At 37.5% G+C, this 7500-nt stretch overlaps 1 protein-coding gene across 4 annotated transcripts in view; it reads left to right on the top strand.

Moving 5' to 3' along the window:
- Window positions 1-2620: 2620 nt before the first annotated feature.
- The window catches only part of LOC127626461 (zinc finger MIZ domain-containing protein 1-like), a 54762-nt gene continuing 49882 nt past the window's right edge, over window positions 2621-7500 (top strand). For 2 of the 4 annotated variants that reach the window (XM_052102243.1, XM_052102242.1), the window contains exon 1: window positions 2671-3004. The gene's annotated coding sequence lies outside the window, so the exon portion shown is untranslated. Of the gene's footprint in view, window positions 3005-7500 lie in introns of all 4 variants that reach the window. The other 2 variants (XM_052102241.1, XM_052102244.1) reach the window with 2 other exon arrangements.

The following is a 7500-nucleotide window of genomic DNA, read 5'->3' as shown; positions in this document are numbered from 1 at the left end:
ATATTATTTAATTAACTATTAATTAATAATGTAATAATTTAATACTACTACTACTAATAATAATTTTATAATTGTATTATTATTTTTAAAATTATTTATAATACATAAAATATTATTTAATTAACTATTAATTAATAATGTAATAATTTAATAATAATAATTTAATAATTGTATTATTATTATTCACATTATTTAAGATACATAAATATTATTTAATTAACTATTAATTAATAATGTAATAATTTAATACTACTACTACTAATAATAATTTTATAATTGTATTATTATTTTTAAAATTATTTATAATACATAAAATATTATTTAATTAACTATTTATTAATAATGTAATAATTTAATAATAATAATTTAATAATTGTATTATTATTATTCACATTATTTAAGATACATAAAATATTATTTAATTAACTATTTATTAATAATGTAATAATTTAATACTACTAAAAATTATAATTTAATAATTGTATTATTATTATTCAAATGATTTATAATACATGAAATATTATTGAATTTACTATTTATTAATAATTGAATATGAGTACGACAGGGGCGCAGGAACGATCTGAAAACTGGGGGGGGAGCATAATCAGCCTCTCTTCACAACATCTCAAAAGCGCTGATGCGAGTCATGTGATGACCCTTTACTCGTATAAATATCACTCGCTTGGTTTGGAAACACTGTCCTAAGCAACCAAATTGGCCCGGTTGCTAGGGAGGGTAGAGTCACATGGGGTAACCTCCTTGTGGTCGCTATAATGTGGCTCTCGCTCTCGGTGGGGCGTGTGATGAGTCGTGCGTGGTTGCCGCGGAGAATAGCGTGAAGCCTTCACAAGCGCTACATCTCCGTGGCAACGCACTCAACAAGTCACGTGATAAGATGCGCAGATTGACGGTCTCAGACGCGGAGGCAACTGAGATTCATCCTCCGCCACCCGGATTGAGGCGAGTCACTACATCACCACGAGGACTTGGAGCGCATTGGGAATTGGGCGTTACACATTGGGGAGAAAAACAAAAATGATTGTCAAACATTGGTCCAGTTAGTCTTAATGAGATCAATATATGCATAGTTCATTTCACGAATCTCTATACCTATTTTGATACCACAACAAATACTAATACTTATTTTTTTTATTATGTAAGCATTGTTTCAAGTTCTCAATTAATCAAGTCAACAGTCTAAATTAATAAAGAATAAAAGCAACAAATTTAAAATGACAGAACAAGACAAAACTTTAAATAATAAAATCATGTTGTTTGTGGACTTTGTCAAGTTGATTGACAGGCGGAGTCTGGGTCTAAAAGGTGATTGGCTCTTTTACCTGTAAGGCGGGACTTCCTTACGACACCAGTTGACCGTTGGGCGTTCCGTTGGGCGTTCCAATGTCTCCCATTGGTTTTAATAGAAGTGGCCCGCCTATATCCAATCGGGACTGTCTCAGTGGGCTTATGGTTTGTTAAATTTCTCAAGGGTCCAAGTCCAGACAGGGTGCATCCCAGAGAAAGTGTGTTTTCTTCACAGGTGTGCAGGTACACCTGTATGGATGAGCTCAGCGTGATACATAAACGCCACTTATGTTCCTTAATGTTCTGTGCAGCTAGCTTTATGATCAGGGCCCGAGGGGTTAATAAATAACAGCCAATGAGGAAATATGTGTGTTTGCATCTTAATACAATAAACATAACAATTCTCAAGAGCAATTTTTGAAGGGGACACCAAGGGGTTTTTTGTTGTTGCCCCGTTTGCATTTGTATTATTTTATTTCTTAAACAATTATTTTAAGAATATATCATTATATTATTTACAATACCCATATTTTAATGATATTTGGGGGGACAACCCTCAGATAGGGGGTGTCCTGACTCCCCCGCGATTTCCGCCTATGTGTGTGTCTATATATATACAGTGAGTGTGTGTATGTGTGTGTGAGAGAGTGTTTGTGTGTGTATATATACTGTGTATGTATGTGTAATTGTGTGTGTAAGTGAGTGAGTGTGCGAGCGCGTGTGTGTGTGTGAGTGAGAGAGAGAGAGAGAGAGAGAGCGAGCGCGTGTGTGTGAGTGAGAGAGAGAGAGAGAGAGAGAGAGAGAGAGCGAGCGCGTGTGTGTGTCTCTGCGTGCGTGCGTGCGTGTGCGTGTACGTGTGTGAGTGCGCGAGCCCGTGTGTGTCCCAGCTTCGTGACGTCACCGCTCAGTCGGTCTGCTCCTGCTGCCCCGGATCTCAAACATGTTCTTTGTTACTCGGAGCTTTCGATCGGTGAACCTCAAAACACGGCGACTGGAGTTCATGCGAGGAACCTCAACAGTATGAACCTAAAAGTAAAGTAATAATGAGTTTTATAGGTTTTACTTTGGCCATATATGCATTTATTTCTTCACTGCCAGCACCAAATGTTAAATAAATTGTGTTTGAAAAACAAACAAATAAATAAATATAGATTATTGCATGCTGTTTCTAAAGGCTAATATGGGTTATTTAACATTAAAAACACAATGAAGCTCCTAGAAGTACAGTATACGGATTGGGATGCTGCCAGATCCGGTGTATGCTGATGATCCGTGCCGTGTTTCCCGTCTGTCCTTCATGTCTCTTTGGAAATAGAATAAGCTCGATGTAATTTGACACTTGAACTGAGTGCTGCTGCTCTCCAGCTCATTCTCTCGTATAATGACGAGCGAAGAACACAAGATACTTTGAACATCACCGCGATATTACGATATTATCATTCATCCTCCAGCGGGATTTATCGGTAAGACACCTTCTCTGCGTGTTTTCGTGCTGCGCTGGTTCGGGATGCTGCTTTTGCTCACGGTTTGTGTCCCAACAATGGATCTACTTGTATGAAATAGTTCACCTTTATCCTGCGGGACCGGACCGGGACTCGCGGTGCACGCGATTGTGTACGGTCTCATCGCGGATCGCGATGCGCAGTGACCAAGATTCGGACGATTAATCGAATCGGATTGATTCGGATGATTAATTCAGGTGATTCGGGCAATTATTTAGTTTTTCTCGCTTATTTTTGCTGCATTTGGTTTGAATGTTTGTACACGATTATTATAATTCTTGGTTGTTATTGTTTACTTAATAATAATTAGGCTACAAATTCATAAAATATTGTTTACGATGTTGTATTAGCGGTTAACATACAAATAACATGTATTTATTTCACGAGACAGCTTACAAATATTATACGATTATTTCAAATGTTACAATTATAATATGTATAAATAAACGTTGCTACCTATATAGCCTAAATCTTAAATATGACAACATATGCAAAACATACATGTATATATATATATTTAGGAGCAATTTTTATTTATAAGAAATTTGATAAATTATTTGTAATAAATGTCCATTTGTAAGCTGTCCCTCGAAATAAATACATGTAATGTGTGTATATTGATCACTAATAGTAGCTACTATACAAATAGACGTTTTCATATATGTAAAGTATTTTGGACAAATAATTGTGTAAGTTGAATTTGTATATGCTGAAATAAAAAAAAACTACATTTCTGTATATGGCCATATATCAGATTTCTGTATGTTAAGTTATTTTACAGTATAGTTACAATATATGCTACTGATTACGCTAATTATAAATCAATAATCAGTACAATTTCCAATATAGGCTACTAATATAATATTAACATTATGAACTCAGTCATGTAAAGTAGAGGTCGGCCGATAACCGATTAATCGTCCGATAGTTTTGTTTTCTTATCGATTTATAGAATGATTACAAAAATTCGTAATCTTTCCTTAGTATGATGTAGAGGTAGACCGATATATCGGTTTTTCTGATGTATCGGTGCTGATAATTGCTTTTTGGAACTAACTTTATGGTCGAAAGTTGTTGATAACTGTCAGTAAAACTATCTTACTAGTTTTTGCCAATAACAATAGTTTCAAAAAGCAACTATCGGCACCGATTAGTTATTATATAAAACCAATATATCGGTCTACCTCTAATGTAAAGTGTTAGCTCCTTTTTCTCATAATGTATTTGTTGGAATAATTAATATGGTCATATTTATGTTGTTCAATACGAGCTCAATCGACAGCATTTGTCCCAAAAATTGAGGTTACAGTGAGACACTAACAATAGAAGTCAATGGGCCAATCCATACATGTTTAACCCTCCTATAGCTTTCAAAATCTGAATACACCTTTTGCATTCGTGGGTCAGTTTTGACCTGGTGTAGTATATATATATATATATATATATATATATATATATATATATATATATATATATATATATATATATATATATATAACTATCATATAACTATCATATAACTTCCATATTAATTAATTACTCATTACTGCTGAAAAACAGCTCAGAAGTCAAAATCTACACAACTAAATAAATGTTTTCCATCCAAACATCATCAAAACAAAATTGACCGGGAATGCAAAAGATGTAACAATTTTATAAAAAATTGTATATCTCTTAAATATAATAATTACGTACATTTTTTGTAGTCTTGACAATGTCACAAAGTTTGGTTCCCGTATGAGTAACGATGTGGTATTTTTAAAATGACGATTGACCTCTAACGGGTCACAAACGATCCGAACGCGTTAGGAGGGTTATATGCACACTGTTTCAAAAGCAAGCCACGAGACATAAACAACATGCGCGTTAACATGTTTTTAGCATGATAAAATCACTTACTAACCGCATCTGTGTAACGTTAGCCAAGTTTACAACTTCGTTACCATGACGACGTAATGTCAACACTAAGGTTCTAAAACGACTGCAACAATGATGATTAACTGTGTAACGTTAGCCAATTTTACAGCTTCGTTACCATGACGACGTAATGTCAACAAACTCTAAGGTTCTAAAACGACTGTAACAATGACGATTAACTGTGTAACGTTAGCCAATTTTACAGCTTCGTTACCATGACGACGTAATGTCAACAAACTCTAAGGTTCTAAAACGACTGTAACAATGACGATTAACTGTGTAACGTTAGCCAATTTTACAGCTTCGTTACCATGATGACGTAATGCCAACAAACTCTAAGGTTCTAAAACGACTGTAACAATGACGATTAACTGTGTAACGTTAGCCAATTTTACAGCTTCGTTACCATGACGACGTAATGTCAACAAACTCTAAGGTTCTAAAACGACTGTAACAATGACGATTAACTGTGTAACGTTAGCCAATTTTACAACTTCGTTACCATGACGACGTAATGTCAACAAACTCTAAGGTTCTAAAACGACTGCAACAATGACGATAAACTGTGTAACGTTAGCCAATTTTACAGCTTCGTTACCATGACGACGTAATGTCAACAAACTCTAAGGTTCTAAAACGACTGTAACAATGACGATTAACTGTGTAACGTTAGCCAATTTTACAGCTTCGTTACCATGACGACGTAATGTCAACAAACTCTAAGGTTCTAAAACGACTGTAACAATGACGATTAACTGTGTAACGTTAGCCAATTTTACAGCTTCGTTACCATGACGACGTAATGTCAACAAACTCTAAGGTTCTAAAACGACTGCAACAATGACGATAAACTGTGTAACGTTAGCCAATTTTACAGCTTCGTTACCATGACGACGTAATGTCAACAAACTCTAAGGTTCTAAAACAACTGTAACAATGACGATAAACTGTGTAACGTTAGCCAATTTTACAACTTCGTTACCATGACGACGTAATGTCAACAAACTCTAAGGTTCTAAAACGACTGCAACAATGACGATAAACTGTGTAACGTTAGCCAATTTTACAGCTTCGTTACCATGACGACGTAATGTCAACAAACTCTAAGGTTCTAAAACGACTGTAACAATGACGATTTAAACAACTTAACGGCTCAAATAATGCACAAGTTTTAACAGATGAATTAACGTAAGTGCTTTTATAAAATTATAAGCGTCACGTTTCTGACTTTAAACCCTCCTAAAATCGGCCCCATTGACTTCCATTGTACGTGTCTCACGGGAACATACGTTTTTGCCTGTTTTGACATTTTTCGTGGTTATTCTTCATTATGCCACAAATGCTGTCGATTGAGTCAAAGCAGGTGTTTTAAACATGATCTGTGTGTGTTTGGATTCTGCGTTTTCACCCCCTGGACGAACGTGAACCACAGAAACCCTTCAACCAGACACAGACCACCTCTCTTTAACCCTTACCAAAGTGCATCACTGTTTCGCCGTAGCTATCACCGGTTGAGTCTCTGACCAGCCCTTAAATTCCACTTTACAGTGAGCAGACTTTAGTCACCACTGATTGTACTGTGAGTTGCATAATCTGGCATTTGTTCTGTTGTGGTTTATGCATAATTAAAAATAACTCAAGTGTTGTTCTTGGTAAATGGGGTTTTGGGTGATAACCGAAGACGACCTGATTGGAGATCAGTGTCCTCTGAATCAGAGGAGGGTCACTCTTTCTCTTACCCTCATTGCAGGGCCCCAGTGTGTGTGTGTGTGTGTGTGTGTGTGTGTGTGTGTGTGTGTGTGTGTGTGGTGGTGGGGGTCGTCTGTCCCATTCAGCTGTAGACACAGCAGCCAGTGAACAAAAGACTCATTGACACTGGGCAGTGTTATAGCACGTGTTTGTAAGGCAAACCAGTTGAATCATTTGTTAGCACTACGTTTGAGTGTTTAGAGACTCCGCTGTGAAGCTTTATAAAGTCGAGATGAGGTCGTGCTGAGAAAGGGAAGGGACAGAACGAGTACGGTTTAAATGTGAGGGTGGAGTTGCTCTTTCGGTTATACGAGACTGTAAATTGTTTCATTTCTGTGTGTGTTTAACCAATGTAAACATCTCCTCTCCCGTCTCTTTGTACTCTTAACACTACAACACTCAGCAGCCTCACAGCTACAGGTTATGTGTGTGTAAACTAACCCGAACTACACCTTAACATCATCTGTACTCGTCTCAGTGTCCGCACAGCTGGTTGTTTCCATATGTCGAGGGTAAAACAGGCACATTTGTGGTTTTGGATTGTTTCGGGTTGTGTGCTCAGACGTGTTTGTTCTTGTAATCTCCATTAAGCTAATGTAGCAGGAGCTAGCTGATAGAGAGCTGTGCAATGTGTATAAACCTCACTCTCCTGACCTCAAGAGGTGCACTAGCGACTAGCCTTTAGCCTCCTTGTTAGCGCACCCGCCTCTCATGCCAGCGATGCCGGTTGGAGTCCTGTACGGAGCGGGTAGAACAGGAGCATCACAATGGTGCCGTGACCCGGATGGGAGTGAGTTTACGGTGGCTAGCTGATAGATAGCTGTGCAATGTGTATAAACCTCACTCTCCTGACCTCAAGAGGTGCACTAGCGACTGGGGGCTTTAGCCTCCTTGTTAGCGCACCCGCCTCTCATGCCAGAGATGCCGGTTGGAGTCCCGTACGGAGCGGGTAGAACAGGAGCGTCACAATGGTGCCGTGACCCGGATGGGAGTGAGTTTACGGTGGCTAGCTGATAGATAGCTGTGC

Source organism: Xyrauchen texanus, chromosome 33 (genome assembly GCF_025860055.1).
Source record: "Xyrauchen texanus isolate HMW12.3.18 chromosome 33, RBS_HiC_50CHRs, whole genome shotgun sequence".
Lineage (NCBI taxonomy): Eukaryota > Metazoa > Chordata > Actinopteri > Cypriniformes > Catostomidae > Xyrauchen > Xyrauchen texanus.
Note: the sequence above shows the minus strand (reverse complement) of the source record. Positions and strands in the feature narration are given on the sequence as shown.